A 12,993-nucleotide genomic window follows, 5' to 3' on the forward strand; every position below is an offset into this window, starting at 1 on the left:
TATAACCTCTTCCTCCATATTAAAAAATAATTTATTGGCTTATTAAAATTATTTTTTTAATACTTTACTGATTTTTAGAGAGAGAGGAAGGGAGAGGGAGAGAGAGAAACATCAATGTGAGAGGGTAACATTGATTGGCTGCCTCCTGCACAACCCCCACTGGGGATCAAGCCTTCAAATGGGCATGTGCCCTGACAAGGAGTCAAACCAGCAACCTTTCGGTGCACAGGATGACGCCCAACCAACTGAGCCACACTGACCAGGGTTTTCTTCATATTTTTATAAAAACATAGGAATAGACATTTAATGTGGGTTAAAAAAGGATAAGAAACGTACTTTATTTTTGAAGATGGATTTTTAAATTTGCATAGTGGCTTCGATTTTGATATGCTGGCTAGCATCACAGTCCAGCAGCATCGTATCTGTTTTAAAACTTATGCAATGAAATTGTTTTGGTACAGAAGTAGGCCCTGACCAATGGGCTGGGCTGGACAGCACTGTAGATAGCTAAAATGGGTTATTTATAAAATAATGACCAACCTAAATAATTCGAGGATTATTTAATATTGGTTGTAGAATAATATAACTTGTCAGTGCAGAATATGTGGTGATATATATATATATATATATATATATATATATATATATATAAATTAGCAAAGGAGACAGTTAAGAATTTTTAAAGGGACTCAACCTGTTGGCCTAGAACATTAAAAACTGACAAGACACTGTATCTTTGAGAGGAATAGGGGGCTAGGGCAGAAATGTAAGAAACACATTTCTTATGAATTTGTAATTTGACCTTTTCTTTCTGATCTCAGGTGAGCAGTGTGACTGACTATTTGTGCACATCTGATGATTATTCTGGAATATTCATATTTCAAGAGAGCTAATGATCCTCAATTTTTTTTGTTTCTTGACTGGCTTTTTTTTTTTGACTGGCTTTTTTAAAGGGTTGATTATTTTTGCTGTTTCACATGGTAGCTTCCCATTTCTGAAATTACCATATTGCCTAATCAAGGTCATGATGCATTAACAATGAGAGGGAATGTCTCATTCAGCATGTGACAATATATTTTCTAATAATTTAAAAATAGTTTTTGAATTTACTTAATGGTACATTTAGAATTATGGTTGGGAGTGGGGCTAAAATATATATAATACTTTTTCTCCTACCTTCTAGGTTATTTTGGCTGGGCTAATTAACAGAGGCAGAGAAACAGGAGAAAATAAAATATTAACACATGCTCATGTGGAATTCACATAAGCATGAAAATTCCAGAGACAGTGAGGTAAAATTGGTTATATATGACATTTTGGACAAAGAAGAAAAATTGTTGGGGGAGGGGTTGGGATCTTAGATTTCAAAAGTGAGAATGGGTGATTTACAGGTAATTGATGAAGGGCTGACACACACAGCAGGTAATTTTTTGCTAGGCAACCCAGAAACAATGAGACACAGGGTAATCCAGTAAACAGGCCCCTGTTGGAAGCACCATCATCCACCATACTCAGTTCAAATTCGGCTGCTAAGGCGAACATCCTAGGATTTCCTTCCTGGAATAGGTCTCTTTCCCTCTGAATCTCTTAGGCAGGAAAGGGAGGAGGGTCAAATGTTCTTTTGTTTCTTAATAACCAGTTTAAAAATCAGTATGCCAAAAGGCAAACTTTTGGTCCTCTTCATTGTTATTCAAGGAATATAAATAGATTATTGAGAGGCAGAGAACTTCCAGTTTCATTTCAGTCATGGAATTTTGTTTATGTAGGAACCTAGGTATGGACAGAAATAGTTAGCTACTAAAAGAAAATAAAATGGCTTATTATTTGTGTAGCTGAAAATGGAAACTGAAACTCAGTGTGGGGGTCTTCGGGTTCTTGGACTGAGGACTGTAGTCTGGCTAGGTTTACCAAGCCTTTCTTGATTATCAAACCTGATCTTTTGATAATATGACAATGTACTATGTGGAAAACTTCTGGTTGCTTTTGGTCTCCATAGCTACTAGATTACTGAAAAGACAGAATATAGTTCAGAAGACGGAATACTGTCGTACAAGATTTTTGTTTGTTTGTTTGTATTTTAGCTCTAATTAGTTCAGAAAGGCTCTTCCAAGCCATCTGGGATAATTTTACTAAATTTTTATAAGAAATACTTTATAATAAATCCTGCTGTGCTAGATCCTCAAAAGGTCAGTTTTTTCCTAATATTCTGATTTCATGATTCTTACCCTTGATTTGGGTTGCAGTACTTTATTAGATGCTTTTACTTTTTAAATTGAAGTATGGTTTACATAAAATAAAATGCATAAGTCAAAGTGTGCAGGTCAGCGATTTTTCAGCTGTGTTTACCTAATGGAACCACTACTCAGATAAAGATACAGAACATTTCTGTTACTTCAGAAAATTTACTTGGGGTGACTTCCCAGTCAGCATTACTTCTCAGCAAAAGGTATTCATTATTCTGATTTCTGTTGCCATCGAGTTGTGTGTAACTGGCTCTTTTAAATTTTCTTTCTCTCCTACTTACTCTTTGCTTATAAGAGAAGGAAATGTCAATGTCTTCATTTTCAAATACTGGATAGATTAAGTTGACTTTATGTTTTAGACCTTGGAGGTCAGGAATTTGCTGTAGCCTGGGTATCACATTATAACATGTTCTGTCTCACTGAAATAGTATGCTTGATTTTATTACCAAAATGTCCCTTCCCTCCACCCCTGCCACACAGCTTATAAAATGACCAAAAAATTTTCCTGGAAGAGTAGACCCTTGTTCTTCAAAGTTAAAGACTTACATGGTTATGGCAACAGAATTAATAAATGCTCTGTCATCCCAGCTGGGGTGGCTCAGTTGGTTGAGTGTTGTCCTGTGCACAGAAAGTTGCTGGTTCAATTCCTGGTCAGGGCATATACTTGGACTGTGGGTTCGATCCCTAGTTGGGGCATACACGGAAGGCAACCAATTGATGTTTCTCTCTCACATTGATATTTCTCTCTCTCCCTTCCTCTCTCTAAGCATGTCCTCAGGTGAAGATTAAAAAAATAATAATAATAATAAATAAACGCCCTGTCAGACATCATTAAAAAATTTTGTTGCTGTTGTTAATCTTCTCCTGAGGATTTTTAGATGGGGGGCGGGGGGGAAGAAACATTGATGTAAGAAAGAGACATCAATCTGTTGTCTCCTGCACGACCCCACCCGGGGCCAGGGTTCGAACCTGCAACCCAGGTACTTGCCCTTGACTGGGATTGAATCTTAGACCCTTTAGTCCGAAGGCTGATGCTCTAACCACTGCTCAGTGGCCAGGGCTAAAATTTTTTTTTAATTGATTTTTAGAGAGAGAGAAAGGGAGAGGGGGAGCTTGAGAGAGAAACATCAATGTGAGAGGAAAACATACATCAGCTGCCTCCTGCACACCCCCTACTGAGGATTGAGCTGGCAACCTAGGCATATGCCTTGACCAGGTATCGAGCTAGCAACCTTTTGGTGCACAATACGATGCCCAACCAACTGAGCCGCACAGGCCAGGGCTATCTGACGTCATTTTAATAAATATCTTCTGATATCACTTTAGTGACTATTTCCAACAGTGCTATTTTTCCTGAGTTAATGGATCTGAATCTCCCATAGTTGTATAGTTTGTCCACAATCTATTTTGGCCCACTTTGAAATGGAAATATTCTATCTTATGTGTAGATAAATCATTATAAAGCAGGAAGTGTGGCTTCTGTAACTCTGTTACCATCTTGATGTATTTCACAGAGTAATTTCCTTTATTGAAATTTCCCATGTCTAAAATTGGGAGTAGTATGTTTGCTCTTTATCTGCTTTGAGGAAATGAAATTTTAGTTCTGTGGTGAGAATAATTTATGTTTAAGAAGAAAGTACTATCAGTAAAATTTTGTTGAGGAGAGTCATTAACATGCATATTTTAGATACCTAATTTGATTTAATAATATTTTATAATCAATAAATTGAATTCCACAAAAACTTTATGTCTTCTTAAAATTTTATAAAGGGAGAGAAAAATTTAATCTTTCATGGAGTAAGATAAATTGGTTATGCATTGCTGTCGTCCTTCCAAATAGAGCCAGTTATTCTCTGAAGAGTAAATACTTCAAGTACAATGACCAGCTATTCAGTTAGCATTTATCTGGCCCAGTTCTCCTCCTTTCTCTTCTCCCATGTTTAATTTTTCAAGGCTCGAGGGTACCATTTAAGATGTACTCTGGTGGGAATTGTGTCCTGGTCTAACACATTAATGTGTCTGCTAAAGCACCTGCTTTATTTGTTCAGTGAAGAGAACAACACCATACACACACACACACACACACACACACACACACACTTTATTTTTATGCTCACCCCAGGATATTTTTATTTATCTTCAGATAGAGTGGGAGGGAGGAAGGGAGGGAGGGAGGGGAGGGGGGGGGAGAGAGAGAGAGAGAGAGAGAGAGAGAGAGAGAGAGAGAGAGAGAGATATCAGTGTGAGAGAGACACATTGACTGGTTGCCTCCCATACAACCCTGACCAGGTCCAGGGACCAAACCACAGCCAAGGTACATGCCCTTGACTGGAATTGAACCTGTGATTCTTTGGCCTACAGGCTGACACTCTAACCACTGAGCCAAACCGGCCAGGGCCAACACCTTATAGTTTGAGAAACAGGGTGCCCCTGGGGCAAATAGTGTCATTTAATCCTTGCCCCCAAATATTTGTTATAGTAGTAATAAATTAAAAAAAAAAAATCTAATGCATCTGTGAAAGAGAGAAAGAAATCACCAAAGTACCAGCAAAGTAGAAATGTTTAGTGAGCTTGATGCTAATGGGGACACATGTATTAGGTTGTCAGGTCTCTTTAGCTCTGGTGTGGTTGGCCCACAAGTCTCTTTTATTCTCTGGATGCCCACATCACCTTTGGTAGGTAGCCAGATGCTGGAAAGGATTTGGGGTACATGTGATTTGTCTTTGATGGGCAGCAATAGGTCCACTGTTGCCCTTTATTTTCATTACTGATAAATGAGTTGAAAACGGACAGCCTTTCAGTTTTAGTAGTGAGTGTGGTAGTACCATCTTTCCAGGAACAAAATGATTATCTCAAATTTTGAGCCATTGTAAGGGAGATAGTCAGATGAATATACTCCAGCAACATTAGGTCACCAAGAAACTGAATAGTTAACGAGGCCTCTCTTTCATAGAGAAGTAAATTAGTCACACTCCCTTTTTATGTGCATTTCACGGCCATTTTGAGAACTCGTAATACATAAGATTAAATTTAGTTCTGTTGTGTTAGTGTAATTTATGTGAATCATTTGAGATGTTAATAGTAACCATGGTCATTCAAAAATGGCTATTCACAAATTGGACAGCTTCTCAATATAAGCCCTAGTTCTTATTAAATAATTGTATCAGTGACTGCTGTTTTTGCTTGTTATGTGTTGACATGTTAGTACTATATTTTGTTTTTCCCTTTATTAGTTTCATGTGAAACTAGGTAATTTAGGAACAGCCATTTTTTTCTACAACTTTAATCTGGCTGTTAGTATTTAGCTGTGTTGGATTTTAAATGCTTTTATGTTACTTAAAGCAAAAATACAAAATATACAAGTGTAGCTCAGCCAGTGTGGCTCAGTGGTTGAGTGTTGACCCATGGACCAATAGGTTGCTGGTTCAATTCCTGGTCATGGCACATGCCTGGGTTTTGGGCTCGATCCCCAGCAGGGGCTCTACAGGAGGCAAACAGTAGATGATGTTTCTCTCATCTCTCTTCCTCTCTCTCTAAAATCAATTAAAAAAAATTAAAAACAAATATGTAAGTATACACACAAAAATTTACGTTGAGGTCTGCATTCAGAGCACTGACTGTAAAAAATATATATATATTACATGACTTTAGTTGAGTAGAATACTAGATTGCTAAAGTCACAAATATGGAAAAATAATTTAGATCATAGAGATTTATGTTGGGACATGGTCATACAGGAGCCTGGGAAGGAAAAGCACACATAACATTTTTGACTTGTCTTACTCTATCATCTTTTATTCTGTCAGTATAAGTTGTTATGTGAAGTTTCTTTTGGGTTTCTTGCCTGTTAATAGTTGGCATCATAATTTTTAGTATCAAGACATTATTTTAAACTAAATCAGATAGGAAATTTATTTTCTTCTGGATGTTTATGTACTTATTCTGTTAGTCTAGAAATAGAATAATAATACCCAGTGGGTAGTTTTAAATTCTCAGATTATTTATTTCACTTCAGTATTGGTTTTCCTAATTGTTAGTCTGTAGTTTGTTCGGCAGAAATTACACATGCATTTTCAGTGATTTGTTTTCATTGTCACAATGGAGCAGATTCATATCCTGTATAAACTATGGGGAGTTCCTGGGGAAAAACTACCATATATGTAAATTTTCCCCATAGAATCCCCATAGAGTTACACAGGATGTGAATAGGATTCTTGTTATGGATTCTGAGTCAGAAAAGTAACTGATAATGTATATTTTTTAATTTTTTTTTTTTGGTATGTGCCCCTAGCGGGAACCGAATCCAGGACTCTCTGATCTGCAGGCCAATGCTCCAACCGCTGAGCCAAACCGGTCAGGGCTGATAATGTGTATTTTTAACATTAATAATAATCACTCCATTAAATTATGTGCAAATACTATTAAACATTTAATGCAAGACCACATGGAATACAAGACTGTGAAACACATGGTTATTTATTTATTTTTAAATCCTCACCCAAGGATATTTTTCTATTTATCTTCAGATAGAGTGGAAGGGAGGGAGAGAGAGAGAGACATTGACGTGAGAGGAACACATCGACTGGTTGCCTTCCACACAACCCCGACCAGGGCCGGGGAGAACTGCATCCGAGGTACGTGCCCTTGACTGGAATCCAACCTGTGACCCATTGGTCCGCAGGCTGACGCTCTTTCTGCTGAGCCAAACTGGCCAGGGTCATATGGTTATTTTTTAACTTGTTTTTCAAAGAGCATTGATATCCTTTTTTTCTAGTAAGTTTAAAGCATTCATTAACATGCTTGTTAATGTGTTTTTAATTAGAAAACATGCATGTTTTGAATTATTTAAAAGTCCTGTAATGTGGTCACATTTGCTGTGCTAGATTAATAAATTGTAATATTTTCTTCATAGAGTTTCACTGGATTCAGATAATTATGAACTAAAAGACAAAGATGTAGTTTAACACATGTAAAAATGGCAGCAACCACATGCCAGATGCTGTGGCTACGTACAGATACTCAGCTGCTCAGTTGCCTGAATTCAAATTATGTCTCTACCATATTCTACCAGGGAAGTGTGGAATCCTAAGGCTCAGTGGAAATTCCATCATGGGAATCTTTGAATGGATGCAGTAGGTGATCTGAAGGAGGGAGACTGCATGAAACAGGATGAAATGAGTCAGGGTTGGCAAGTACCCAGTGTATTTCTCACTACTAGTTGCCTCTGTGAGAGGCATCACTGATTGGTCACAGCACTCTTGTAGGATTGGCTTAAGCCACCAAAGGTAGAAATGTTTCCACCTAAAACACTGTATCTGTGCATGTGTTTTCCACATTAGTGTGAGTGATTGTCACATAAATATTTAAATAAACTTGCAAACACTCACTGAATTAAAAAAGCTAGGACTCTTAAATGTTTCAGTAATATTTGTTTAGCTGTGAAATAAACACACTATTCTGTGTTATATTGTGGTTTTCAGTAATATCAATGGGTTTATAATTCAAGACCCCACTGATCTCGTAAATGAAATTGGAGACATATCCCCAGAGTATAGCAGGGTACCTAACATACACTAAGCATTCCTTCTTAAATTTGAACCTGCTGTGGCTTAAGGAAGTAGTATGATGTATGGGCTTTATAGGGGGTTAATACTGAGTTTAATTAAAATGTCTAGGCAAATATCAGAAACATGTCGGTGAATAACTTTTCTTATTATTAATTTAATTTTGTTACAGATGTTTCTCCTTTTCCCCTCATTGATACCCTCCTCCCGATCCGCCCCCCCCCCCATGCCATCCCCAGATGGGGATGTACATTGGTTACCCATACATTCATATAAGTTCTGTGGTTTATCCCCACCCCATTCTGAGGTTTGTCAGTCTGTATCTAAGCAAAATAAGCCAATCAGAGAAATACAAATATCACATGATCTCACTTATTTGTAGAATATAATGAACAAAACAAACTGATGAACAGAATAACTCTTACCTGTTACCCTTTGAGGTAGGAGCAGGTGATACAAACATGATGGTATATGGATTTTTATTACTAAGTCCAAATATGTTAGAGGTAAACTGCTACTTTATTGTATACCGACAACTCGATTATGTCTCATCTAAGCTCACATATCCTATTTTGAGATTATTATGTAAAAATAATGAGGTATTCTAATCACCAGTTTATTCATAGCATAAAAACTGATTTGTTTCTTTACCAATCTTGATGTAATTTCAGGAATTAGAAAAATTATTTTCCATTGCTCTGTGAGAATTTATGACTGTTAAGATTTCAGGTTTATTAGCACATTTTGGAGCATTGTGAGCTTGATTGGAATGTGTATAAATATCAATGTAAGAAATTTCCAAACCTGTAATAATTTTTATGAGTTTATCTGAGCCAAACAGACAATGATTGCTGGGAAGCAAAATCTCAAAGGATTGAGAAAATGCTCTGGAAAACACAGTTTTACTAAAACGGGACTGTGAATGGGTCCAGGCTGCCTGTCACAACTTGAGCCCATTAAGCAGAGACAAGGTTGAATTGTATGTGAGTGTTTATTCCAATATTGGCAGTGAGAGCAGCGGGTCATCCCTGAAAAATCTTCTCTGCACTCCCTCGCTAGGGTCGCTTATGTGGGGAAGGGCAGGTAGGCAAAAAAGGGATAGCAATGGGTAAACCCGTTACAGACTACAGACATGAGGAACAACAGTAGGTAAAACCATTACAGATTACAGGTATGAGGAATAACAGTGGGTAAAATGGTTACATATTATAGACATTGGGAAGTAATGTAGGCTGGGAATGCAGGCCAGGGAGGGTTTTCTGCCTCCAGGGCTCCAACTTTGTTAGTCTTTCCATGATGTTGAGCAATTTTTTCTTTTTCTCCGATAAGGAGAATTGAAAGCATTTTTCATGCAAACTCCCAGGGCATACAACTCTCAGCCAGGTTATAATGAGCTTTCTTTAATCAAAACAAAGCAATCACGATTAACGGAGCAAGGATGTTTAACATTTCTTATAACTATGTTTAGTACCCAGTACCCCACTATGATTAGTTCTCTATTAGTCTATTATTCTCTCCCACCCCTTACATTCCCTCCTGTTGATTTTACCATCTCATATCTATGAGATTAGTTTTAAATGGAAAGTGTCTTGTTGAACTGTATTCTTGGCCTATTATATTTTCCCCTTATGGATTTTGGCTCTGAATTCCTTTAAGGAAAGGGGCATCGGGTCTCTCCTGTAATTGCCTCCTGCTAATGGGGATGTGGAATCCTGAGATTCTCCCTGCCTGACAAAAGAAGAGGGGAGCCAAAGGGGAAAGCAGTTTTTAAGTGAAGCTGATAGACCATCCATGTTTCATTGACTTTTTCATAAGTCCAAAATGTTGAATCTCTCATTTCAGAAGACAGTGATGCAGATAACTTCTGTGAGGCCTATACTGTGTGAGTAAGCAATTAGGTAAACAGGGACATAGGCATACATTCTATAAAACAGAACACAAAACTAAAAGGTTAATGTATACAGTACATCATAGACCAATTGAGAAGTTTTCCAGCTGTAAAGCTTCTGCTGGAATGAAATCACACAGTGACAATCCAGTAGATTGTCTGCAGTTAGAACATCTCTGGTGATGTCATCAGGTGCTGAGGCATGTGTGGCATACACAGACACAGTTTAGAACAAAACTTTGAAGACATTTAACTGTACTGGAGTTCAGTACCCATGAATGGGTATTGTGGTTTTCATTGAGACATAATTTTTCTCTCCCTAAGTGTACCATCCTGTTACAGAGACTGTATTAAGTCTAGTACTAGTCTGGCTTGGTTATTTGCATAAACATAAGAGTATCAATAGACCAAATTGATGACATAGGCTTTTTCTAATTTATTTTGTTGGAACGTTGCTCATCCATAAGGAATTTTTAGATTGCGCTCTAGTGAGCAGTCAGTAGTCAAACCCTTAGGGCAGAGAAGCTAAAGCCACAATTGCCATCAGGCAGTGCCTGGATTACCTGTGGATTTGGTTCCTGTCCTCAAAGCTTTGAGTTTCCCAAAGATGCTGATGTTCCTTTTTGCCATCTTTCAGGAAAGCAGCCTTTGATCCTTACCTGGAAAGATTGCTGTGAACCACATGACTAAGCAAGGTACCCCAGGACATATCTCCAAGGGGCTTTTTTGGCTTCAAAGTCAGCCTTTTTTCCTTAAAGTTTTCTGGTGACATCCAGAATCCTGGCATGTCTCTCAGACATGACATTCCAGTCAGAGCCTTGGTTAATAAAACCACAATTTGAAACTGGATTCATGTGTCCTGTTATGAAGAAATCAGATACCTATTGGAATAAACATATTGCCTTAAATGTAATAGTATTCACTCATTAAGAGTTTCCAAATTTCAGAGGGAGAAAAATATAAATGCCTCAATATTGCTTTTGAAAATACAGTTTACTAAATTGCTTTAAGAAAAACAAGTTTCCTTATGTCTGGAAAACAAAAAGATTAAAAATCAGCAATACTTAAAAGAAGTATAAAACTACAATTTTTCAGTTTATGCAGTCCCATAATCAAATTCTGTTTTTCCTGATTTTTCTTGTCAGTACTTCCATAAATTCAGATTTTCCCTAGAGTTCTAGTAATTTCCATCCTGTTCAAGGGGATTATCTGAAAATTTATTCTCAGAGATTTGTGATTTAAAATAAGTCAGAGTCCTTTCCATGGATCTTTCAGAAGATGTAATATCTTTGCAAATGCTTTAGAGTAAATGATAAAAGAGAAATTTAAAATGACATGGTTATAGATTTGATTATAATACAATTGATAAAGAACTTTGCTTTTCTGTAAGATATAACATTACAAGATAATTTCTTGGTAAATAATATATAATTTCAATATATAAAAAACAAATATTCAAGATTTTAAAACACTGCACATGGCTCATTAGAAGTGTGCACTGAGCACTATAAACAATTCATAAACACCCTAATGTGTGGATTACAAATACCTGGACTACCATTGCCAGATGCCTCCCATAGGGATCCATCACTTTTGATTTGCCCAGTGTCACTGACAGGATACCTGTTGCCCCTGAGGGTTTCCTGTTTGAACTTGCCTCTGAATTTTGCAAGTTCCGTTCTATAGCAGACTGAAATATCTAGAACATCCATTATAATAAAAAATTAGTATACAAACAGAACATAGGTAATATAATTTGGTTTGGCAAAGCTTCTCCTATAATCTTTCAAGCATATCAAATAGGCCTAATTAGGTAACAACAACAACAACAAAAAACTTAGGAGAAAGAATAAATCCTTGAGGTATTCTAGGCCCATAGGAATAACTCAAAGTCATTTATTTGTTTAAAAAAAAGTCTTTTAAAATTAAACTTTGGGAAGGTTGTTAAATATATTTAGCCAAAAGATTATGACGTAAACAGTAAATTTAAGTAAACACATATTTTATTGTAATAACTCTAAAACATTGGTTAAATTTAAGCCAGTTTTAATATCAAATATTTTGTCTAGACCACAGTATTCTGCTTAACCTATGTAAGTATTTAATCTCTTTAGGCCAATAAAATATTATCCCTTAGTAATGCCATCCAAAGCCAGAAAACATACCACATATAATACACAAACACATATCACATAAAGACCATATACATGAAGACTAAACAATCAACTTAATTTGAACTTGTAACTTTTAGAAACCTCAATTTTCCATGATAACCAAAAGAGTAAACAACCAGCAATTTTTAGATTGATGTTTAGGAACACATTTTAAACACACTCTAACTTTTAAGAAACACACCTTCAACAAAGCACAAGATGTTACCTCAGCAGCTCCAAATCTACTTTACAGACTTTCTGCAATAAAAAGCCAAAAGCAGCCTGGCTGGTGTGCCTCGCTGGTTGAGCGTCAACCCATGCACCAAGAAGTCGCTGGTTCAATTCCTGGTCAGGGCACATGTCTAGGTTGTGGGCTCAATCCCCAGTGGGGGGATGCAGGAGATTGCCAGTCAGTGTTCTCTCTCATTGATGTTTCTATCGCTCTCCCTCTCCCTTCCTCTCTCTCTCAAAATAAATAAATAAATAAATAAATAAATAAAATAAAAAAGGGAAAAATATTTAAAAAAAAAGCCAAAAGCAGGCAAATTTGACTTGTCTAGCAATCAGTGTTTCCATATTTTATGTTATTTCAAAATATCTAGATATTCAATAACTTTTATCAAAATTCACTAAGTTAGAAAAATGACTGAAATAAATGAAAGTGATCTGCTCAGATGGCTAGGGTTTTCCCCTTTTGATAAGAATCATCTCCCAAATATTTGCATTAAGAAAAAATGTCCCAGAGAAGAGCTCTAGGTGAAGACTAGGTGGTATTTGGAATTCCAGGGTCCTGGGACTTTGGTTTAATAAAGCTAATTATCTATAAGCCTTTTGAGATGAATAGGGGAGGTTTGGGGAAGGTAAAAGGATTTGGTGGGCTCAAATTGTTTCTGGAGCCACACCTCTGGCCCTATGAATATTTCATGTATAAAACAAGGACAGTCATTTTTAATATCTCAGGGACCAGGCTGCCACCCACATGTTGGCAAGGGACTGACAAATCCATTCACCAATTTTTGAAATGTTTCCTTTTATTTGAGTACATTTGTCTAGTTTAAAGAAAGCACATAGCTTAGGGTCACCTCTGAGAGCTATAGAGGCTTTTAGATATATGGCACCTCTGACTATTTCCCTTGGGCATGGCA

The 12,993-nt window shown here is 36.9% G+C and overlaps 1 protein-coding gene across 9 annotated transcripts in view; it reads left to right on the top strand.

The window, feature by feature from the left end:
- Positions 1–12,993, top strand: part of ST7 (suppression of tumorigenicity 7) — a 357,848-nt gene that overhangs the window by 49,566 nt on the left and 295,289 nt on the right. The gene's annotated exons all lie outside the window — the stretch shown is intronic.

This window comes from Molossus molossus, unplaced genomic scaffold (genome assembly GCF_014108415.1).
Source record: "Molossus molossus isolate mMolMol1 unplaced genomic scaffold, mMolMol1.p scaffold_m16_p_7, whole genome shotgun sequence".
Taxonomy (NCBI): domain Eukaryota; kingdom Metazoa; phylum Chordata; class Mammalia; order Chiroptera; family Molossidae; genus Molossus; species Molossus molossus.